Here is a 26710-nt window from a genome sequence, read left to right on the forward strand (position 1 = left end):
TGGAATGCTATATAGTGTTGAAATAAGTCTTCCCACATCCTTATAAACATTTGTTTTTCTTTGTGTGATGGTATTCATTTGAATGAAGTAAAATAGAATCTTGGTATTTATGACTTGGATATACCTGGTGACTAAAGAAAATGAACTACTGGAAACCTTGCTCTAGATAGTTTTGATGGCCTGGGATGGATGTGTGGTTAGTGCCAAGAACGGACTGTGACCACTAGTTGTTATTTGGTCAAGGAAGTAGCCCCAAGTAGCCTGGACTTTATTTATTTATACTGTTTCAATGGTTTGCATGAACAGTGTTATAATCAGTTTTGCTTCTATAAGTTTCTAAAATATAGTTATAATTGCTAGTTTGCTCCTTGCTTCTTTCCCCTTCTGTCTGCCAACTCTCCCAGCAGTAGCCATTACCTTTCTTATCTATGTATCTGCTGTTAGAAGCATATGCAAACTACAAAGGAAGTGTTCTAATCAGGCACACTTACAAATAGAACAGTGAGCCCAGTTTGCAGCATATGCAATTTACAGCATTATTCAGAGAGAGAATCAGTTTAGTCTTTTCTTCTTAATATTTACATCTGGTATGTTCTAGGTTCTCATGACCAACTCACCATCCAAAATTAGATCAGTTCATTCCACATTCTGAACTACTCTATGTCCTCTGGGAACATGTGAGGTTCTTCCATTTATCCTATAGGTAACATAATTTGGAAACTTACTCTTAATAATTGACAGCATTTATTTGTTTTCCTTATGTCTATATCTCTTAACTCCTGGGGGTGTTGGCGCAGTTATTAGAAATTATAGAACTGTGGGATTTTATGATTCTCCTTCATTCTCTATTCCTAGACTGTTGCTTAACTCCTGATATCATCTATTTCATAACATTTCTTCAAAACACTTGTGGTTAAAAATCATTCTTTCTAGAATAGTTATATAAATATGCAACATTAAAGTTCATGACCTAGTATGACTCATTCAGGTCAGCAGTAGGGTCAGCATTGTGAAAGCAAGCATAACAAGTAGCACATATACTCCCAGGGTCATGACATGCAACCCGGTCCTTGCCAAGTGGGTCTTGATTTCTAGTTCTTGCCACAAGGTAATTCATTTATGTTGTTCTTTGGCCTCGTTCCCTAAGAAGTCACATGGATCCTGCCACTGGACCTTTTAGGATGTATTTATGAGACATTTGTATTTCCTTTGAACACTCTCTGTTCAGTTAATACTCTTGATAATAGATAATTTATTTATTTAGTCTTTAATTCTGTGGGGTTTTATTTCTTTTATACAATTTAGTAAAAATTTACCACCACTTTGCATGTTCAGACAGTTAATCCTTTTATTTCTTCTGTAGAAAGCTCTTATATAGTCCTTTATATTTCTATGATGAATGACATCAGCATATTTGAATAGGAATTATGTTGTATCGTGGGATTAATTTTGTCTGAGTACCCATTTGAAGAATTTTCTTCTACTATTTAATTCTATTAGAAGTTTTTTCTATCCTTTAATTCAATACAGAATTTAGTTTCAGTGTTATAATATTTTCATTTTATAGGCCATCGATATCTTTACTTACATCCATGCTAGGTGTTTTATTGGGTTTTAAAGCTATAGTAAAAGATTCTTTTCATTATTTGGGACAGCAGTGTGAGAAATAGGAGTGAAAAAAAATACAATTAAAGGAAAGGCCAGTCAATATTTTCTTCTTACTAAGGAGTTAGGGTTGTGGACAATTTATTATTTTCTAAGGCTTTTCTTTGTATGGTTGCTTGGTCTCTCTCTCTCTCTCTCTCTCTCTCTCTCTCTCTCTCTCTCTCTCTCTGTGTGTGTGTGTGTGTTTCTCCTGAGAGAGAGAGAGTGTGAGTGAGTGTGTGTGTGTGTGTGTGTGTGTGTGTGTGTGTGTTTGCATACACATATATGGGGAGGTAATAAGATGTGTTATTTCACTCTCTGAGACCCAAATGCTATAGACTGGAAAGGACAGCATTTGGACTGACCTGTGTACCTTCTGTTTAGAACATTGCTGTTCTAAATTCTTGTATGTTTTCTCCATTTGCAGCCCAGCAGAAAATGCCAAACATAGCAGCTGTGTAGGATGTTACCTCACACAAGATGTACTGAGTCTATCCATGGATGGCCATGGGAAACTTTCAAGTCCACATTTCTCTACATCTCAACTTGTGCCTTCAGGTATGTGCAGAAGTCAACCAGACTTCTGGGTTCAAACTGACTTTCAGGGTGATGCATCTTTATTTCAGTGGAAAAGTAATTTTGGTATTTGGAGCTATAGGTTCACCTAAAGAAACATTGACAGAAAACCATCTCTTAAATTGGTCTTGTATCATGCCATTAGTAAGCAACTTAGAGAGTGCTAGGATCCATCCTCCTGTGTTTCTTAAAGTGTTATGGATCTGTATCTTAAGCTTTAGCTTTTCAGATTACAGTGTAGGTTCTCCCAAGGAGTTATCTTTCCCTTTACTTAAAAACTGAGTGAGGGAGATTCTCCCTTATTCTACAATTTTTGTATTATGTGGTGGTAGAGTTTTGTGTTTCTTTCACAAGTTCAGAATTTCTTGACTGCATCTTGCCCAAACTGCCCCTTTTTAAAAAATTTCTCCTGTTCCTATATCTTCACTTCTAGTGACTGAGCACCTAATATATTTGTTTGTTTCATTTTCTCCTAATGCGTTTTAAACAAGACTTTTCATTTGTAGAATTTCAATAATCAAATCCCTGTGTTGGAGAATCTAAACATATTATTGAATAATTTTATCCTCAGAAATAAAATGAAAGATAGTTAATTTATAGCTTTTTGCTCATTGAGAACACATACACACTGCTAGTCTTACTGGAATCTGACCATTAAATACAACGGACTACTAAAGAAAATAAATCTAATGAAATCTACTATCAAGTAAAGAGATAGTGTAGAATCGAATATGGGTAATGCTTAGTTGCCTGAAGGAAGCATGAAATGTGTATACATATATATGTATATATGTATACACACATATGCCTGAAGTATTCATGAAATTTTTATATATATGCACATATATAGTATTACATAGTTTTGTGCATAACATATTGAGTGTCATGTAATGACAATGTCTTATAATGAAGCATATCACATTAAAACAATTTGTAGATAAAACAATACAACCTCAACATAAGATTTCATTAGTTTAACTTTATGATCATCAATTCAAACAGCTTGTCCTAATTCTAAGTATTTAAATGGAATGTTGTTATATTTCTACAACTCACTTTTATAATGAAGTCTGAGCTAGTTAATTAAAAACTTTAATGTATTCTGTAAAAAGACCTCAAATACATTCTGCAAACTGAAAGAAATGTTTTATAGTCAAGTATCAGTGAATGTTTTATTATCTGATCATTCATGGCAGCATATGAAATAAAATAATTCTAAGTGAACAGAATGCACAAGGAATAGCTATACCATCAGTCATAAAAAGAAAAAAAATGGAGATCTGAATTATCGTTAGAAGTCTGCCCCTTGCAAATCATGTCAGCCTTCATATTCACCTCTTCATCTCTAGGAAAGGAGGTTGAATCACATGCACATGCCAGACTGGAAACACTGTAATTTTCCATGTAATTCATGGTCAACCAAGAAAACTTCAATTCATTTTGTGACATAGTTTCTAAATTTTTTAGACAGTGACTATAGAAGAGGAGGAACCATGATGAGAAATGGGTTTTTTGTTAGTGATAAAAATGGAGGTCTTGAGTAATGTCATTTAGGCTTCTTATCTCACTTTCTAGATTTGTAAAAATGAAATTTTCACATAGACTGTGGCTCTCACTAGCTGGTGTAAATTTATTATAATTTCCATAACTAGTACATAATTGTGCTCAGGAGAACATGCGCATTCTTCCTCGCTCTCCAACACCCCAAGGGGTTCTAGGAGGAGAAGCAGTGGGTATTTTCATGTACTTACATAGATTTTCTTCCAGGTATCTTGGGAGTAGGACGTTGCTACAGTTAAAAAAACAATGCTTAGGGGTATATGGAACACATTTGAAGTTTGAGATATAAGGAAAAAAGTTGTAGGTGTAGTAGTAGATTATGAATCAGTCAATGTTTTACAATTAACAGCTTTTTTTTTTTTTTTAAGTCTAACTTCCGTTTTGTTTTTCCAAGGTCCACACAGGCTTGGGTGAAAGTTGTGATGGAGTACAGGCGGGTCTAAATTGTGGTTGGGGTTTTCAGTTCTCCTAGGCTTTATGAGATCCATTCCTGACTACCTTGCTATGAATGGCCCAGTTTCTGCAGCATACTCCAGGGCACTCATTCAAATTACAGACATGCTATGCTTTTACCGTTTTCAACTAGGGCACATCATACATACACATATTTTCAGAATATGGCCATTGTCCTCTAGTGAATGTTATTTAAACTGCTTTCTGCTCCTTAATCAAGTGTGAAAGTTTGCTCATTTTTAATTGAGATATCTGGAATTTAGTCAGTGTTTTAAATTTAAGACATCAGAATGTGTTTTGTCTATACATTTGTGTGTGTGTGTGTGCAAGTAACGGAGTGGGAGGGGAGACTCATTTCCTGACACTTGACTCTTAATCAACTTTTGATACTGATAGGTTTTATTCTACACGTCATGAATTGTTATATAATTATATTACTGTGCATTCTACCCAGTCAGAGTTGAAACCCTTTCTAAAACAATTGGTACCACATGCATATTTTTAAAGAAAATGTTGAGGCACTTCAAATGTTATTGGCTCTTAAATGTTGAAGTGATCAGGGTTTGAGCTCATACTGTGGAAGATAATTTAAAATTATTGAAACACTTCACATATTTTAAACACACTTCAGTTGGGGAGGGGGGGAATGACTGTTCTCTGAAAATGGCAGCCGGGGTGTGAAATGAGAGGACTCAAGTGCTCCGCGAGGAAGCGATGGAGGCCCTCCGCTTGCACAGCACAGAGCAATTGAAAATTACTCAAGTGCCTCAAGTGCTTTGTGTTTCCAGACGAGATTTTCATTTTCGCTCCTCAGAGTGATTTAAATATTTGAATAATTTCACACTGTTGCATGGGTGCTTCTGTCCCTGATGATCACTTTAGGAGTTTGCGCAAATACTGAGCTTCAAAATTGAGTCTTGGAAAATGTGAAATGTTTGGAGATAACCAAGATAACCAAATGTTCAGATGACCAAGGTGAACCTACCATACCAGGTTTACACTAGAAACCTAGATGCAAAACTTAGCCTAACACTCACAAAACGCGTCTTTTGTTTGGGGACTTTTGATGGAATAAGGCACAGAGCAGGTAGTACTTTTTGTTTTGTTTTGCCCCAGGTTAATATGAGTACTAATTTTAATTTAAAACACTAGGCAAACTTAGATTTTAGTATAAATGTCTATGAAAATGCAGATATTTTATAACATATTTATATACCTTAAAGCCAATAAGATCCATGTAGGAGTTTTAAAATTACCAATGATAGTATTAATTGAGTAGAATGATTCTATCAACTTCTTTTGGCTTCAATTCTGTGGATTATTTAACATGCAAGTTAGATAATTTCACCGACATATATCTTATGTTTCAAATATATGCTCTCATACTGTGTTGAATACCCCAGGCATCATGAAATACTGATAGGACATTTGCTCTCATATATCTAGAAAACAAAATAGGAATCTCTAAACCAATTTCTATTTGTTTTGTGATTTTTTCCTTGATGAAATGTGAACAAATGCCTACTTTCTCCAAGTAGGATACCAACAGCATCCCAAAGAAACAATTCCATTGAAGTCTGCCACAGTGAATCAGCGAGCTTCCTGGAGTTAGAGATTCCTAGGTTTTAATAGAATTGAAATTCTACTGTACAATAGACCAGACTGAAGAGCTTAGTAATCAGTGAATGAGTTCACAATTCTCTTCTGTGTCAGAGATTAGCAATGCTAAGTGAGGAGTTTCTTCTGTGAGCTGGTCTGTTGTGCTCAGGCACTAACCCATGTGTACACTATTAAAAACTAGAAAAATATTTTTAGAAAGGACTACTTAACTGGAAAATAAGCACACACACAACTTCATGTTGAAACAAACACATATTACCAAACGAAAATAGATCACATGATAAGTATTTTCCACATATAAACAAAACCCACAAAGTCACAACAAAATATTTGGTCTTTAGCAGTGATCAATAGCGATTAGGGTGTGATAGTAACCAATGGTAATGGATGGTTCTCTAACTGGACTGAAACAATGGTCATCATGATGAAAATCATGCTTAGTACTGGAAAACCAGCCAACTACTCAGGTCTAGTGGGGATATGGATCTTAGAAAAGAACCTATTACTAACACTTTACTAAACCTGTTTAATTTCTAATTGCAACTTAAATATTTATCTTTATTCTCATAGATAACTGTTCACTCTTACCAGATAAATTTCTCTTTTCAACAGACATACTATTTAAAAAAACAACAACAACAACAACCAAATTGGTCAAAATGCAGAGGAAAAATGATAATGAAGTACCAACCATAATGGATGCATCTACAGCACAACTCTTAAATCATATATATACATACAAGCACCAGTAAACAGACTGGCCAGGTTGCATTTATATATTTACGTGTGTGTGTGTATGTAAAAATAAAAAGTAACAGAGGCTGTGACTTTCAAAGGGAGAAAGGGCTGGAGGTATTGGAGGTAGTAATGATGCAATTATATTTTAATTAAAAACAAGCACAAAATAATACACTAATTAGAACACTAATCATTTAGAAATTAGAAGACAAAACAATCCTAATGTTAGCACTGGTAAAAATTTAAATGTTTTAAAATTTTGATGATAACTGTTTATGTTAACAGTGCAAATAAATTCTATCTTTAAAATATGCTAAACAAAAAAGCCAGATGGCAAGCTAAAGAAATATTGATTTATGTTAGCAGAGAATCGTTAACTGAAGCTTTCAGTTTACTTGGGTGTTCAACTAGCTTAAATTCTACTCAATAATATAAAGACACTTCTCACCACTTAATCCAAAATAAAATGTCATGGGCAGTTTGTCAATAGCTTTACTGTAATCAAGGTATTGTGCACATCACGTCCTGTGTGGAACAACTCTAACTATAGAAGTAACCTTTAGTAACCCTTAAGCTTAAAAACAATTTTAGTGATTCATTTGCAAAGGATGAAGAGTTAATTCCATTTCGCTTTCTTCACATTTGACTCAACATATACACATCACTGTGTGTGCTCATGATGTGTGTAGGCGAACATGCCACAGGCTACAGGTGGAGGCCAGATGACAATTTACTGGAGTCTGTTCTCCGCTCCAACCTAGATTGTAAAATTGAACTCAGTTTGCAGACTTGAGCAGAGCAAATGCCTTCAATGGGGGAGACATCTCACTAGCCTAAAACAACTATGGAGATCAGTCAACTTTCACGAGGGGCACCTAGAGCCTGGGCTTCCTTCCGTGAGCTGGTGATTTGGGTAGGAAGGACTATATGTCTTGTGTGTCCATGTTGTGCAATTAGGTTTCATGCACAATTGAAATATACACACATTTGATAAATGTGCTTTACAATAGCTTTGCGTATTTTCGCATACCCATTCTGCATGTATTTATTTGCTATTTAAGAAATAATACAAGAAAAATAGGGGTATTTTTCCAGATCTTATCTCTTGCTAGCATTTTTAACTTGTTGGATATTGTGATGGAAGCTGACATCAGAATCTGCTCAACATCTGTACATACCCTGGTACCCGTGCACTTTGCCTCTTCCTGTGCTAAGTGAAGATGCCTAACAATGCCCCCTCAGGTCCCCAGCAGAGAAACCAAGTAGGTTTGAGCCTCCATGCTGAACCATATGTGTGTTGTATGTAAACATTTCAGCTCTCTTGACTGAAGACTTTTTCTTCGTCTATACAGCAATGATTTATGGCAAGGAAAAATTAGATAAGTAAATGAGGTTACAGAAGTTAATTGACTGTTCTAATGTCCAGTCCATGCTAAATGCTTAATTAAAAATGACGAGATATATTATAAATTAATGATAAACTTGCAAATCTATTAAAATATTATAAGTGTTGAAATGTGTTCATGATCACATGATTGGAAGATAACAGATGTTTGAATTGAAGGATAGTTCCAATTCCAGAGCAATTTAAAACCCCTAAATTTTTAAAACCAGAATCATCACCCTGCCTTGGCTACAATGATATAAATAGTGTGACTTTCCTACTGTGTCATGTACTGCTCTTGGCATTTTATATAGGCATTAATAACTTTGCAATTGATATTTGATAACTTTAATAGTGTATCCTCCATATTATTTAGTATATTTTTTTTCTTTTTATTGAACATAGACAGCTTTTCCTCAAACATTAGGCAGAAATAGAGCACAAATTGGAGTTCTCCATTGGGTCCCTCCTCTTGGACCTTAGGGAACTCCACAAAAGATAGGAAAGCATTGTAGAAGTCAGACGGGTCAAGAACACCAGGAGGAGGAAGCCCACACAACTAAGCAAGGCTCTTAGTGTTGTTCTTTTGCTGCAGCTGTCGCCTATGAAACACAAGGACGAAACTCAGTGTGCCCACGTGGGTGGAGCTTGCTTTAAAAGGAAAACTTGTGCATGTGTAACTGAGTCCCCTATGCAGCCTGGCCCGGGGACACTGATTTCCAATGCTTAGGGTCTCACACACCGAAAAGGCAATCAGGGAAGCTGAATAGGTCTGTGCTAAGTCCTCACATGCTATGCTTATAAGCTTGGAGTTTTGTGGGGGGACTCCTAGCAGTGGGATTTGGGGTGTCTGACTCTTTTGCTTGCTCCTGGGAACCTTTTCTGCCTACTGGACTGCCTTGCCCAGCTCTGATGGAGGGTTTGCCATATCTAGTTGATATTTCTGGGAGATCTGCTCTTTTCTAAAGGGAAACGGAGGAGGAACTGTGGCCAGATGTATCCTATAAGAGAATCAGGAAAACCAAATGGTTTCTCCTCCTTCTACTCCTTTCAATTTCCCCTCCCCTCCCCTCTCTTCCCGTCAACGCTCATATGCTCATCCCTTTTTATGTCTCTCATTAGAGAGCAAATAGTCTAAGTAAACACACACACACACACGCACACACACCAGAGTTGTTAGACAAGGCGAGTAAACAAAAGGAAAGAACACATGAATCAGAGACCTACTCTTTGACACACTCGGGAATCCCCTAGAAGCCCTAAAGTGGAATATATAATATACATACAGAGGACCTCGTGCAGACCTAGGCAGGTTTGGTGCATGCTGCCTCAGTTTCAGTGAGATCATATGAATTTGTGCTCATTTTATTTAGAGTATTTTGTTACCCTGGTGTTCTCCACCTTCTTTGTTACCCTGATGTTTTCCACCTTCTCCAACTCATACATTCTTTCTACTTCCTCCTTGAAGGGGTTCCCTAAGCACTAGGTGGAGGATTTGATAAAGATTGGGCCGAGTGTGCCAAGGTATCTCATTTTCTGCATATAGTTTGGCTTCATGTGGCTGTATCTGCAGGAGGAATATTCTTTGGTGATGGCTGAGCAAGGCACTGATCTATGATCACAGCAGAATGTCATTAGGAGTTATTTTATTTATAAGCTATTTTTTCCCTAATCTTAAGTTGTTTACTTTAGTCATTTGTCACAGTAGTATAAAGCTGACTAACACAAAGCTACAGCCCAATGCATCAAATACAGCCACAAGCTCATATTTATACAGAAATCATTGGATTAAAAATGAGGTGAAATAGATAAATCACTCATACAAAATTCCAAATCATTTACACATCAACTCCATCTTCAAAGATATGAAGCTAAGTTCACAATTCTCAAGAGTAGCCATGCTTTGTGACGTCTTTCCCCAGAAAGGAGGGAGCAGAGAGTAACTTCCAGCAGATAACAAAACGAAGGAAAGATCCAGCATTGTTATAATTGATAGAAGGCCAACTGGAACTTATGAAAAAAATGTTGATGGTGATGAGGGAATGTTTGTAATATTAAGAGTCATTTAATTAAATGAATTCAAAATGTAAAGGACACAATGAAAGTTAACATCTACAGTTCTGAAAACATATTTTAGGGCTGAGTCCACAGCTCACTCAGGAAAATGCATGCCATATGAGAAGGCAGACCAGAGTTCAGATCTCCAGAATCCACACTGAAAGCAGTGTAGAACACAATGTATCTGTAACTCTAAGATGGGGGAGGGTAAACAGAGATAGGAGGATCTGTGATGCTCCTTGGCCAATCCTGTCTAGCTGACTGAAAGAATTTTGGGTTCAAAGACAGATTATGTCTCAAACAAATGAACAAGAAACAAAACAAAGTGAAGGAGATCAAGCAAAGGCAAGTAACATCAACCTCTAGCCTTCACGTGCTTATGTTTACACACATGTGCACACACATATGCAGAAACCCTCACCAGTGAGTACATACACCATGCACAGACAGCACACTGTGAACTCACTCATGCAAAAAAATAAATCCAACTCTATCCTTTCACCTCAAAATCAGAAGAAAATGAAAAACTGGAAACCAAACCAAAGCTGAAGTAGAAAATGAAAAACACCAAAGTAAAGATTAAATAAGAATAGAAAAAAAATTCAATTAAAGGTTAATTCTTTGGAAAGATTAACAAAATTGAAAACTTTTCTGTTGACAGAACAATAATTTCACACTTGTAAAATAGGAAGATAAATAGAGAACTCCACAGAAAGAAAAATGTAAAGAGGCTATAACCAGCTGTATACAACAATTTACATAATATGGAGGGAAGTAAATAAGTTTCTAGAAAGAGGAAAATTCCCAAAGAGATAAAAACCTCCAAATGGGCATATAAGAAGTTGTTTGAGTTATGCATCAAGATAACATACATACATACATACATACATACATACATACATACACACACATACACACACAGACACACATACGCATGAGAGAGAGTGAGAGAGAACGAGAGAGAATACCAAATAGGATCATCAGTGGTAATTCTACACTCTACTAAATGTATAACAATTTATAGAATTCTCAGTTATAAATGGGACCTCTATATCATCCCTCCAAGAATGGGAATTTCACAAAACATGAGACATAAAGAATATTCATGGCAAGAGAAGAGAAAACACATAAAATGCTAAATTGTGGACATTAAATACTTGTGTTCTTGAATTCACAGCAGATGTTAATATCTGCACAAGATAGAGCCTTTAAATTGAGGTTAATGGTGGAGGGAGAGATAATTTTTTAGCGATGTAGCCATTGGTTAGGTACATGTACTCTTTTAATCACATCATCACTGATGTTTCTGGTAAGCCATTATAATGAAACACATTAGAACACCAGAGAGAGAGAGAGAGAGAGAGAGAGAGAGAGAGAGAGAGAGAGAGACAGAGTCATAGAGACAGATATAAATAGACAGGTAGACAGAGATGCACAGAGACATAAAGAGAGACATAGAGACACGGATTCAGAGAGACAAAGAGAGATAGAAGTAGAAGGTAGGGAGATTGAGAGGACCAATGGGAGTGTGAACCAGAAAAGAATAATGGGTAAATATAATGAAGACGTATCATGTACATGTGTGAGAATGTCATAATGAAACAGTGGTACATCACCAATGTGTGTTGGTAAAAAAACATATCAAAGAGAATCAAATTCAAAACAATCTATCACAAATTTTCTCCTCCACAAGAATAGGGACATGCATTACCTTAATTCCAAAGACAAGTAAAGGCTTAAGAAATTCACATGGAAATATAGCAAAAATCCTGGTCAAGGTACTAAAAATTTAATCCCATGACCTGAAGGCCAAAGAAGCCTTCATGACAAAATCACATTCATCTAAGTGTGCAAGGAAGGTTTGCTTAACATTGGAAAATTAATCAATGCAACATATTATGTAATATATCATATAATAATAAATGTAAGCCATACAATACCTTAGTAGAGGAAAGAAAACATTTTTTTAAATTCCAGTATACTTCAGCAAAGCCCACTGGCCTGTGATATCAGAACTCAGGCTGAGAAAGAAATCAGAGTACTAACATCCTCTACAGTAGCCTCAAATGATATATAATACTTTGGTGTAACTCTAACCAAGCAGGTGAAAGACATTTATGAAAAGAACCCCAAGTCACTGAAGAAATAAACTGGAGAAGATATCAGAGGATAGAAAGATCTCCCATGCTTATTAATAAATATTATTAAGAGAGTAAAAGTAGCAATCTTAACCAAAAGCAATCTACATATTCAAAGCAATTTCCATTAAAATCCCAACAGAATTCTTTACAGACCTAATGAGAACAATACTCAACTTCATTTGGAAAAGTAAACACAGGGAAACTAAAACAATCCTGTACAAAAAACAAAAAACAAAAACAAACAAACAAACAAACAAACAAAAAAAACTTCCTGAGGTATCACCAGCACTGATTTTCAAGCTTTACTACAGGGACATAGTAATAAAAACTGCATGACATTGCCATAAAAAAGACAGATGGGTCAAGAGAATTGATTAAAGACCCACATGTAATTCCCAGCTCTTATGGACACCAGATTTTCAACAAATCATTCAAAATTATACAATGTAAAAAAGAAAGCATCTTCAATAAATGGTGCTTGTCTAACTGGATGTTTGCATATAGAAGAATGCAGATAGATCCGTATCGCTCACCCTGCACTAAACTCATGTCCAAGTGGATCAGAGACATCAGTGTAAATTGAGATACACTGAATATGTTACAGGAAAGTGAGGAATAGCCTTGGACATATTGGTGTATGAGACTACTTCCTGAACAGAACACCAATAGCAGATCCACTGAGATCTACAATTAACAAAAGGCACCCCATTAAATTAAAAAACTTCTGTAAGGAAAGGGACTTCATCAGTAGAACAAAATGGAGGCCTACAGAGTGTAAAATACCTTCACCAACCACAAATCTGACAGACAGCTGATTTTTAGACTATATGAAAATTCAAGAAACTAAATTTAAAAAATGGAGTACAGATCAAAACAGAGCATTCTCAACAGATGAAACTCAAATGTCCACAAAACACTTAAAAATACTCCATATCCTTAGACATCTGATAAAAGCAAATTAAAACATCTCTGACATTCTATCTTACATCTGCAGAATGGCTATGTTCAATAACACAAGTGACAGCTCATGCTTGAGAGGCAGTGGATCGAAGGGGAACACCCCTTCCTTGCTGGTAGGACGGCATACTTATACATCCACTTAAAAGTCAGTGTGGTGATTTCTCAGAAAACTGGAAATCAATCTGCCACACAACCCAGCTGTACCGCTTGTGTGTGTATCCAAAGAATGCTCCATCATACCACATGGACAATTGCCCAACTATGCTCATAGCAGTTTTATTTGTAATAACCAGAAAATGGAAGCAAGCTAGATGGCCCTCATCTGATGAATGGATAAAGAAAATGTTGTTCATTTACACAATGGAGCATTACTTTGTTGTTAAAAACAACAACATCATGAAATTTGAAAGCAAATGGATGGAACTAGAAAACATCATCCTGAAGGCACTAACCCAGACCCAGAAGGACCATTATGGTGTTTACTCACTTGTAAGTAAGTAGCTGTAAAATAGACTACAACTGTGCTGTAATTCATGGACCCCAAAAGAATAGTCAACAAGGAAGTTTCAAGGGGGTGTACCCAGATCTCCTTAGGAAGAGGAAATAGAGGTTTAATGAGCAGACTCCAGGATGGTGGGGATGGAAATGTAAGTGATTCTGACAGTTGTACTATGGAACCTCAGGATAGTTTTTACTTATTTCCCCTAATGTCTAAGGGTGTCGAGCTTGTCTTTAAGTGTTTCTCAAACTTGTTTTTCCTCCATTGAGAATTCTCTGTTTAGATCTGTACCTTATTTTTTTTTCTACTGGGTTATTTGTCTTCTTGAAATGGGCTTTATTTGAGTTCTTTATTTTTGTAAATTAACCCTCTCTCAGCTGTGTAAGTGGTAAAATCTTTTCCCATTATTTATGCTGCCTCTTTGTTCCAACGACAGTGCCTTTTGCCTTGGAAAATTTTCTAAATTTCATGAAGTCACAATATTTGTGCATCTTACTATCTGTGCTAATTATATTTTAATAAGGAATTGCTTTATTGTACCAATGAGTTTAAGGCTATTCCCAAAATTCTTTTGTAGCAGGTGCAGTGTACCCACTTTTATGTTGAAGTGCATTTGAAGTTGAGTTTTGTACAGGGTGATATAGGTCTAATTGGTTTCTTCTACATACAGCCATAGAGTTTGACCAGCACTAAGTGTTAAAGATGCTATTTTTTTCCATTATGGATTTTTGGCTTCTTAGTCAAAAATCAGGTATCCATATGTGTAGATCTAAGTCTTCAATTTCATTACATTGACTAAGTTGTCTGTTTTTGTGCCAATATCATGTTGTTTTTATTACTATAATTTTGTAGTACAATTTGAAATTGGGATGATGATACACTGAGCAGTTCTTTTACTTTTCAGTATTATTTTAGTTATCAGGGGATTTTTGTGTTATGTGAAGCAGAGGCCTGTCCTTTTAAGATCTGTGAAGAATTATGTTGGGATTTTGATGGGTATTGTGTTGAAACTGTAGATTGTTTTGAGCAGTGGCCATCTTTACTATATTCACCCTGGCGATCCATGAGCATGGGAGATTTTGTGCCTTCTGATATCTTCTTTAGAGGCTTGACGTTTTTATCATGCAAACTTTTCACCTGCTTGGTTAGAGGTACCTGAATATTTTTAGGTGATTTGCAATGCATTGTTCCCCTTACTTCTTTCCAGTTGTTTTTCATTTGCACATAATTTTATTATGTGTCATTGCACAAAATTTTAAATTTTGTGTCCAGTTACTTTGCTGAATACTGTAGGAATTTCTTAGTGGAAAAATTAGGGACACAGTGCATGCTAGCACATCATCTGCAAATAAAGATACTTTGGCTTCTCCTTTCCAATATTATAATTTTAATATTCTTCAGTTATCTTACTGTTCTAGCAAAGACTTCAAGTACATGTTGAATAGGTATGGGGAAAGTGGACAACCTTCTGTTATTCCCGGTTTTAGTGGAATTGCTTAGAGTTTCTCTACATATAAGTTGGTGTTGGCTATTGGCTTGGTACAAACAGTCTTTTTACGTTGAAGCATGTCCCTAGTATCCCTAATCTCTCAAGGACTTTTATCATAAAAGTTATTGGATTTTGTGAAAGGCATTTTTGTCCATGTTTTGTTTATGTGGTGGATTGCATTTATTGATTTACATATGTTGAACCATCCCTTCCTCAATTTGTATTTGATCATAACTTCAATGTACAGCTGTTTAATTTGGCATTTTTGAGAGAATCTTATTTATGTATTTATTTAGACATGATTATTTTTTGTTTTAAAGCAGTCTTTTCTCATTTTACATACAAACGCCAGTTCCCACTCCCTCCATTCCTCCTATCACACTCTGTCTACTCCTTAGAGAGGCTAAGGAATCAACAAAGTTCAGCACATCACTTTGAGGCAGGATCAAGCTATTCCCCACTACATCTAAGCTTTAAAAAAAGCATTTATTGTACAACTAAAATTTTAATAATTCTGTCATTAAAATTATAATCAACGTGGTTAGACTTGTAAATAGATTCTAAAATAAAATGTCACAGAAATTCTCAATACTCACCCAATGAACATATGCATTATTCCTTGGCAACAAAATAGCACCTTATCAAATATCTTAAATATATTTTGTCCTTTGTGTGACCCATAAAAAATTCTAGTCATGCCATCTTGCTAAGTGAAAAGAAGCTTTATTTTTTTTTAATTTGCATGAAAATGTCTGTCCGTATAGTCAATTAAGTTCATCTATGATAGCTCAGTCTCATTTCTCCTGTATCATCTACCTCTTAATCCAAACATTTTATATTTAATGCCTTGCTTCTCTTCCTAGTCTCTGAAGAAAAAAAATGTCAATTTTCTATCATCCAGATGTCAATATCATTTAACATATACTAGATTCCCAATCATGTGCTCATTGCCTATTTGAATGAATTTCACATTCTCCCTTTTAATTTATATTTTAATGGTGAGGCTTAGAGGTCATATAATTTTCAGAAATTTTCCTTTATCTTTCCCTATTCTGAATAGAGTTCCTTGTGGTTGAGTGAGCTTTTTGTCTTGTCTGAACCCACAGACCAATATGCTCTGTAGATAAGGAAAATATCACACTACAGTGATTTCTTTAACATGGAAGACTGTGCTATTCAGAATTGGACCTATGGCAGCACACATTTCTCATTGGCAATTAAACATCCATCAAATGATAATGACAGCTCCTGGTAACTTGTGACACAGACCAGGATGTGATCTAGATGGGAAAGGTATATGATTTTAGTATTCATCCTTGGAGGCAATCTCTGTTCACAGACTAGAGGCTCCAATGACTATAAGGTTGCAGAAATATACATATTGTACTTGTATGACTATACATTTTTTCCCTCAATGATTCATGTGAGTATGTTTTAGGGAGGGACTCAACATTTTCTTTGTTATTACAATCTGCTTTTCAAATCTGCAAAACAGTTGCATAATACATGCACAGAAAATTGTTGTCAAAAAGAACAATTCCTCCACACAGTATTCCCATCTCAGAAGCTAAATTAAAACTGTTAAGCTGAGGTTTTAATTATATTTATAAAATGTGTGCAACAATGAAGAGATTTTCTTAGAAAAACTGTGAGTGTAAAATGTGTTCAAAAGTTCAAACTTGCATACTCCGGCATCTTCAAGACATAATAGGACAGGTAACGGTTTGAATTCACACACTGTGGTAACATGAAGACTTAGACAGGTTTGATCCATACAAAACTCTCAACACTGAGAAAGAGAAGCAGACATAGAGTCTCAATTTTCTCTAATGGGTTGCCCAGGAGGAATACTTGGCCAACAACAATAGCAAAAGTGACTCCATTTTGTTTTTGTATGTATGCTTTTTCTTTCATTTTATTATTCTTTGTATTATTATTTTTTTTGTTCGATTGGAATTATGTTTGCGGGAATATTTTGAAAGAGACAGAGAATATGATTTTGGGTGTATGGGGAGGTGGGGCTGATCAGGAATGAGTTGGGAGGGGGAAAATAATATGATTAAACCATACTGCATATAAAACTATTTTAAAGGAAAACAAAAGCTTTCTAAAGTAAGTGAAATACACTCTGTTAGCCTGGCTAATAGTATAGATATATCCAATTATTTCTGTCTTATAATCTGTGCTTATTTGCAGGGACTCAAACTCTTTAGGTTTTTAATTTTCTTATGAAAGAAAATTAGCTAATTACTCAACAGTAAAAAAAAAAATCTGATTATCAATAGCGCTGGATTTGTTTCAAATATGTCATATAACACTGCCAAGAATATGATGTCTTTGTTTAAGGTAAGTCTCTAGATCAGATGCTTCACTTAGTTTCTAAGTAATTATTGTTAAATATTGTAAAATAAAAAGAAGTGAATAATTGGTTGTAGATTCCAAAAAATCTCTTGTACATCATTTGTCTTTTAGCATGATGGACATAATTTCAGATAATGGCATTATCCAATGTATGCTATATTTTTTACAAGTTTGTAATTGCAGGAACTGACTAAAACTTCAAAAATATAGGTCATCAAATCAGTGAAAATGTACTTTTAACCCTCAAGGTCAAAATAACAACTTTAAATCAAACTATCCTGTTACATTTTATTGTATTTGACTAATCATAATTATACTAAGATTCATATTTTCTCTATATCTCTCTGATCCTGGCACCAGCTACATATAAAATGTTTATAATTATTTTTCCTTCATTCATTTGACAACAAAATAATTTATCTACAATAAAGGTAAAAAAATATCCTGGAACATGTAATCCAATCCATATTTATCAAGGGAAGGTCTTCACTTTCACGACATTATTCTTTGAATGTTGTGAGTCTTACAACAAAATTTGAGTTATGTATTCAGCAAACCAGGGAATCATAAGTTCACAAATTAATGAGATAAATTAACTTTTGTTAATTTATTAAGATGTTAATTTGTTAAGATGAAAATATGTGTATGAAATACAGAAATAGCAGTTTCTGTGGAAGAATCTATTCCTTCTCTAAGATAAACCAGATAAAATACCCTGAAAAAGTTCAGTTTAATAGCATAATCTAAAATTTATATTTATGAATCTCAAACATAGACCCTTGAAATGGTCCTGAAGCTGTGTTCTGTGATTTACCTCATCACTCCACCAATACCATGAATAGAACTGAACTATTATAACAGGATTCTTACACTCATCACAGCATAACACCTTGGTTAAAAATGTTGAGTCACATGAAGAAGCTTAGGTTTCTTTTTACCCTGGGATTTTCTAACTGAATATACTTGGAATCATATGTGAACATTCTATTTCTTGCTTTTCTTTTTTGATAATTGAAATCTTGTCACTTCCAGGTTTTCTTTATATAAATACTAATTGTCAATTGTCACATATGACTGCTCTTTAGCATCTCATTTAAAAAATATTGAGGCATTATGACTAAGGGTTTAGTCTTTACCAGAGAGCTTAATTACAAAAATACATGAATTTAATTATCACAAATCCAATGATTATTCTATATACTACTCTTCAAAGGGTGTTACATATTTTTTTCAAATATATCTGTTTTGTTAATTCCTTCCCTAAGAAACAATGTTTACCACATAAGTTTCAATGAAAAACTAAAGTATTATACTACCAAAATTCTTTATGTGGGTCTTATAACTTTATTTAATTTACATACAGAACAAGTGTAAGAGATTACTGGCAGAACCTTTGGTGACCCTACATCAGCTGCAAGGCAAAGTCATCATCTATCACAGGTGATGGTTTCTCATGCAACATAGATGTATTGGAAAGAGAAGAATGCCTTGGCTCTCAGATGAGGGTCCTCTCTTCACTTCCCACCCCTCTCTCTAAGAGGAATGTCAACAGTCTACCTTCATTATGGTCTCTTCCAAGCAGGCAAAACTGATATATAGTAGTTGCTGAATATTTTACTGGTGGGGTTGGAGCTCTAAGAAAGTCTTGTTTAGAATTGTAAAGGCAATTTGATATTCAAAAATAATTTGTTAAATGGGTTTAGCTGGTTATAAAAAGTAAATGAATCCTAGCAGTCTTGATTGTATGTCAGTACTATTTAATGTCATCCAGGAAATCTACCAATAACAGAGAATTTCATTAAAAATGCTTCCTAATTAGGCACTCACATGTAAATTCTAAATAGTCACTCAAAGTATGAAATAATATGGAATATAAAAAACTGCAGTATTGAACAGGATGTCTTGGGCACTCATCACTGAGGTTCTCAGAACTCATCCAAACTATCATATTTAGATCTCCACACAGGTGGTATTGGCATGCACCTTTAATCCAAGGACTCAAAAGGAAAACAGATGGATCTCTGTTAGTTTAAGGGCACTCTGAGCTACACGAAACCAATCCAGTCCTAAAGAGAAACCACTCACATAAATTCAGTCTCAGCACTTGCATCATTTGCATTTAATCCCAGGATTTAAGAGGTGTGAAGGGAAGAGTCTGGGATTGCAGTCTGAGGTTTGATGGGGATATTTATTCTCCAGCTGTGTTGAGGACAGGGCAGCCTTTTCAGAGTGAGGTAGAGGTGAGAACTAATGGCCAGCTGCTTTGCTTTTCTGATCTTCAGTTTGAAGCTTGCAACCCAGTATCTAACTCTGGGTTTTTATTTATCTTCTCTCTTCATGAGTCTTTCCACTATCTTTTTTTTTTTTTTTTTTTTTTTTTTGAGTGATTGTTTCAATTCCAGGGTTTCTATTTGATTCTTTTTAGAATCCCAATTTCTTTGTTAAATTTCACCCAGATTGCTGATGTTTCAGGCATTTTGATGAGCTCTATATCTAGCACCTGAATTTCCTTATTTCATTTAATCTGCTAGAGACCTCTATGGAATAACTGGAGACTTTTAAAACTGGCATTCTGAACTCTCTCTCTCTCTCTCTCTCTCTCTCTCTCTCTCTCTCTCTCTGTGTGTATGTCATATTTTACCTTATATTTGTTTGAAGTTATCAAGGGGTTTTGAACTTTTCAATGGGCCAGTGGTGAGACAGAACATCATCTGATGGGTAGAAACCATGCTGTTCATTTTATGAAGCCCAGGGAGGGGGAAGATTGCAGAGCCAGGGGAAGGATGGACAGAAACAGAGAGTGAGAAGTAGAGGAATAGGGAAAAGAGACAAAGAGTTAGTTCCTAATATATTCTCAATAGCTTAATTCATTTCCAGTATTCCCCATATCCCAATAGTGGAGCAGTCTTGAATCCAAAGCATAGAAGTAGCTAACAGGACTAATTTCCTTTTCTCTATTAGAAATTGTATCTTGCCACTGTGTTTCTTCTCCTTATTATTGATTGCATTTTTCTAGTAATGTGAAAGGATTAAACACACACACACACACACACACACACACACACACACACACGATACTGTTGCAGCATATTTGATCACACTGTGTAAAGATGTGTCTGTCCTTCCTCACCTGCCTAAGGCACCTTCTGATTGATTTAGTAAAGAGCTGAATGGCCAAGGCAGGAGAGGAGAGGTGGGACTTGAAACCTGTGGGAAGAATCTGACAGGAGGAGGATTCACCATCAAGGTATGGAGGAAGTCACAAGTACAGGACTGAGCAGCTGTATAGAGCCTTGTCACAGAGCATAAATTGATATAAATGGGTTAATTTAAGTTTTTAGGGCTAGTGTGGAACAAGCCTTAGCTAAGGCCAAGCTTTCATACTTAATAAGAAGTTTCCCTATCATTATTTGGGAGCTGACAGTCAAAAGAAATATGTTACTTGAATTAAATTATGTATTTCAACATAAAAATTTGCATCACAGTAAAAACATTTAAAATTATATCTATCATTTCTTTTTTATTTTAAACACATCAACTGCAAATAGAAGTATTTTTTAATACACTAGCAGAACTTTATGTGTTTCCTTTTCTATAAATTGTTTTATTTTTATTTTTGCATTGATCACCATACAGTAGGACAACTTCTAATGCTACGCTATTCCTTAGAAAACTGTTTTTCCAAATGCTGATTATATTAAATTTCAAGAAGTTTCCTTTATGAGAATTCAAGAGGCACAAGAAATACTTTATGAGCATTGGACCATAGATCATGAAGAAAGTGCTATTTGAAGCTTTGGAAACTCTTTTGGCTGAGGGAATGAGTGACTCTAATACTGATGATAATTTATTGCACAACAATAAGCTTTTACTATTGTCGTGTTTAAATTCATCTTGTAACCAGGAAGATCTTTGTTGCTCTTCTTTATTCAAAGACATTTGTTTGAGTTGTATCTACTTTCTCACGTCAGAGAAAACATTAGACATGATTAGCTATAGGTATCTGTGCCTCTCGATATCTAAGCAAAGTCCTTTTCATATTTCATCTCATAATTGTATTTGCAACTTAATGTTTGAAGTGTCAGTCTTTGTAAAATTGGCTCATCTTGTTATGATTTAGAGCTTTGATGTGAGTGAAAGGCTTCGACTGCAATGCAGAGTCACATCTGAGAGTAAACTGCCTAGACAAAGAGGTCCACAAGACGAGAAAATCAAATACTCCAAGCTGTCTATGCGGATTATGAGATAGTATTTGCATAACTTTGAAGTATTTATACTGATGAAATTACAATAATTAAAATCATTGCTGTGTCAATTGCTGAATGCCACAAGGCATAGCAATTACTAGCATGCAAATCAGACTTTGTGTAAGCATTTTAAAGAATAATTACCTGATTTGATTCAGATGTGCCTGAAAGGCACTGAGAATCACTTGAGCTATTTTGCCTTCAACAATTTTAAGGCGGCTTGTAGATAATGTTGTTATTATCAATTATTTACTTTTGTGTATCACTTTTCTTTACTTTAAGTGAAACTAAGTGACACAGACAAAATAAAAACATACACGTTTTCCGAAACTAGGAACAATTTACAATATCAGTTCATCTGCCTCTTGCTTCAACAAACATTTTTCTTTCTAATGGGCTTCACTCTACTATGTCTTTGGTCTCATTTTAAATAACTAATGTATACCCAGTGTCTCTATTGACACAAATAAAGACCAAGATTGTGAATTACAAGGAAATGCCAGAATAAGAAATAAAGACTAGAAGTTTTAGAATATACTCCCAAATACCTGTGTCACAGGAACCATGTAAATGATCACATAGTCTGCTGACAATTTTCGTCTTCCAATTGATCATATCTTAATCTTAAAAATGAATGATAGAGTTTAGATAACACATGAAGTTAGAACTTCCATTTTGTTGGGTATAGGACAAACAGAAGCTGTGATTCCTTACCAGCAGGAAGTAGTTTGGAAAGAACGGCGCCCAAATTCCCAAATATTGTCTATAAATGTTTGTTTTCATTTAAATGGACTTGGTTATATAAAATAAATAAAAAAAGAAGCTGTGATTCATGCTATGTAAGGCTCTCATTAAAGTGATACTTGGATTTATCCACACGATCACTTATTTTTGAAATGTGAGGGTTAAGTAGTTAAAATATGAAATATGTTAAAGATATATCTTACAAGATATTTGATCTATAAGTTATGAAATAAACGTAATAATGTATTGGATTCATTCAATTTCTTAAGAGTTTTTTAATAATAAAGTGTCTCTATTTAGGATAAGTTTTATGTTTTTATGTTATTTCATTGAAAAATAAGGTTATTCTTTTGCTTTGGGTTTTCATCTGAAGATTTCTGAAAATAATCACACAGTTTTTCAGTTAGTTGAAAGTTATTCTAAAATTAAAAAGTCTATGATTGTTGTCTAAATCTCTTGTGTTCATAAATTAGTTTGAAAAAATGCTTAATTCCAATATTATATAAAAGCAATATATTGAATCTATAATACTTGTTCATAATGCATTGACTATTAACTCTGAGTTCTTTAAGCTGGTATAATAATTCCATTTGAAAAATATGCACTATGTGAGCTAAGGAAACAAAAGTGTGTATGTGATGTTTTACCTGTGTTTCTGAGAGATATTTATTTATACGGCATAGCTGACATGTTATTTCCAGTGAGACACAAATGCGAAATAAACATGTGTATGTTTTCATTCAGGAACAGTTTTAAAGAAAATGTCTTAGAGTCATGTCAGAAATTACTTAACACGTATTTAGGTACTTAGTAAATATGAGTTTTTGATTAAGATCAGACTTCTATGTACTAAATATTCATTGTTTCTAGAATATGTCTTTGTTGGAAAAAAGGAAATTGCTTTCTAAAAAGTTACTTCTTCCTACTTTCAATATATTGCAAACACAGGATAGTCAAGAACACATCTCATTCCTGAAGTTCTATATGTAATACTTGAATGTTGACATTATTATAAATCTCTTTTATAACAAAATGTTGAAATATGGAAAGGACAGAATAACACAGAAGTGGTTCTAAAAATGAAGCTGGTGACAAATTCAAGTGTCCTCACTGAAAATTAAAATGATCCCTTGTTTTTATTCATTTCAATACAGTATTTTAAAGTCTAAGTTGTTTTGGCTCTTGGATGATTGTAGGGAGTCTCTTCGATCTCTATGTGTTTTACCTTTCTTTTGATGATTTTCCATAAAGATGCCATGGCTACTCTTCCTCCACTTGTTACACAGAACATAGAAAACTAAGTTCTAGTGATGGCTGCTAATTATACTATCTTAAATATTTTATGAATTTTGTTATAGGGCTTAGTAAAGAAGGAAAATAGAAAACTGTTCCTTTGTTCTATATAACAGAATGAATTCCTCATTAACTGGGCAAACACACTCGACAGAAAGTTAGGCAATGTAAATGCTTTTCTCATCACAATGTATTTAAATAATACTGTTATTTTTTCTATCAGTCATCTCTTTAAATATATATATGTATATATATATTTACTCCTTTCCTCTTGGGGTAAAAAAGTGTTTGGTAGTCACCTTTCTGTTCCTGTGATAAAATATCATGAGCATATTATCCCCTTAATGAGAAAGAAAGAATTCAGTTTTGCTTATGGTTCCAGAGGCATAGTGAGTCCGTCCTGGTGAAGAAGGCATGGATTGGAGGCAGAAACAGCTCTGGCTGAGGAAATTTCATCCAAACAGGGCAGGAGTTGGAGGGGGTGGTGGTGCTATCAACCCTCAAAGCCTGCCATGTGTCACACTTCCTCCAGTGAGGCCTTACCTCCTAATTATTCCACAGCCTTCCCACGTAATACCACCAGCTGAGGACCACATTCTAAAAGCCAACAGAAAACATAGCTCGTTCAAGCCACAAAAGAAGGTTCAGCACTAAGAATGAAGTCTGCTCATCAACCACTCCAGTTGGAGGTAGGAAGTTTGCAACTATCAAACAATAACAGCAGGAGCCATCCCTCCCTCTGTGGACTGAGTACTGAAGTCCTTTATACCATCTGATAAATGATCGTTACACTCTGGGAGATATAAATCTACTGAGACAATGTGGAACACTGACACAGTAAGAGCCTTGGTGGAGAACATCTCCGGCAGAGCTGGGGGGAAAATGGGACTAAGTATGGTGATCTACTAAGAAAACTGAGAAATACTTGTGGAAGCAGATGCCTGTGCAGAAACTTATAATAAAGGGGTGGGGGGTGTAGGGAGATCCATTCTGATCTAAACAGGGATGAACAATCATTTCCCTACTGAAAACAAATCCAAGAAAACAGCTGAAGTGCTAGAAATGGAATTCAAAATTACAGGTTTAAAAGGGTTCAGCGATCACAAAAAAAGGACTCAAATGTGTAAATGAAATCAGGAATCAATTTAGGAAAGAGCTATGGAAGTCAATAAAATGTTTGAGAAAGTCAACAGTAGGAGAAAAAAAAAATTAACGAGGGAAGTGAGATCATTAAAAGAATCAAATAGTAAACCTGGAAATGAAACAATCGCTCATATAAAAACATGTTGGCAAAAAAGTCATCAAAAGAGATGAGCAATCACAAATAGCTTCTCGGCTGCTGGTGGGATTTCATGAGCTCCTCCCCTGTCTATATTACTTTTCAGCAGGCTTGATCTTCAGCAGATGCTGTGCATGCCATCATATTTGACTTGGTGGTCATGACTACGTGACAGACAGGGATGTCTGTCATGTAAGGGGAAGGAGAATGTATCTATTTTTCAGTCATTCATTTCTCACTCCATCTTTTAGTAGATATTCCTATATCCATGCCTAGACAGATAGTGCTTAGTGAGAGAGAGAGAGAGAGAGAGAAGAAATGAAGCTGGGAGTATATAAGTAGTGATAGGAATAAGGGAGGAAATATATGGAAAATAATGATGAGGGGGTATTTTTTTTAACCAAAATACATTAAATGTGTTATTGTAATTCTCAATAAAAAGAAAACAAATAACATTTAAAAAGAAACATAAAATGCGTATCAGTTGCAAAACTATAACCCTCTAGAAGTAAGTTTGTTTAATCAGTATCAACACCTGATTTCAGAGGAATACGGCATGCCTAATCAAGCAAGAGTAGATTATCAATGTTAACAGAGCGTGCTCCCAGGGAGCAGATGCTTGTGCAGGAACTTATAATAAGGGGGGGGGGGTGTCGGTGCAGGTAGATCCATTCTGATTTAAACGGGGATGAATAGGTTAAGAGGATGGTTCAGCATCAATAGGGAAAATGGAAATTAAAGAGAATGATCAAAACTGTTAAGAGCTCTGATGTGAGACTTAGAGACCAACCCTAAGAAAGTGTAGGGCAGAAAAAAACAGAGATAAATAATAAAGGTACAGAAAATCTATTAATGGAATTGTATCAGGAAATTTTGCACATCTAAACACAACAGGCATTTATGCCCATAGACGTGACATAGTCTGAGAAAGGCATCATGCTGCAGAGATGGCCCACGGAGGCCAGAAGAGGAGGACAGATCTGATGAAACTGGAATTACAGGCAGGTGTGATGCACCACGTGGGTGCTGGGAATTGAACTCAGGTCCTCTGTAAGAGCAGCCAGTGCTCTCACTGAGCCGTTTCCCAGCCCTGACCTTTGTTGTTGTTATACTGAGAAGGAAGACCAAATACAACAAAGGCCAGGGAGACAACAGATTGCTAACTTTCATAATGTTCTTCCTGAAGAAGTTACGACTCCGCTAGTCTTCTTATTTACTTTCCTGATCTGGCCTAAGTTCTCAGCCATGTCTCTTACTAGGCAGAGATGTCATTCCCTACTGTACAGAACATGATGAGAAAGATTCTCATCTTCCTTTGATCACACTGCTCCATCTTTTCTTTGTGTGTATAAATTCTTTCATGAAAATCAATGTCAAAAAAATGAGTATGGTTATCAGTTTACTTGAATCTCATCTAAGATGGAGGAAAAAAAAACCCTATCAAATGTTATAAATCAAGTAGGACTATGTTTCTAGGAATGGACAGACTTGAACTTAGTTCATGTTGGGAAGTTTAAGTACTTGTCCCTTACAGCTCTCTTCCCACCCAGCTGTAGAACTCCCGTGCTTTCAAGGTTGAACAAACAAGGTTTTTTTCAGAACTTTTAGGTCTGGTACCTTGACCCCAGGTGTGGGTGGTGCATGACTTCCCCCTGGCTTGGGTA

This window comes from Phodopus roborovskii, unplaced genomic scaffold (assembly GCF_943737965.1).
Source record: "Phodopus roborovskii unplaced genomic scaffold, PHOROB, whole genome shotgun sequence".
Lineage (NCBI taxonomy): Eukaryota > Metazoa > Chordata > Mammalia > Rodentia > Cricetidae > Phodopus > Phodopus roborovskii.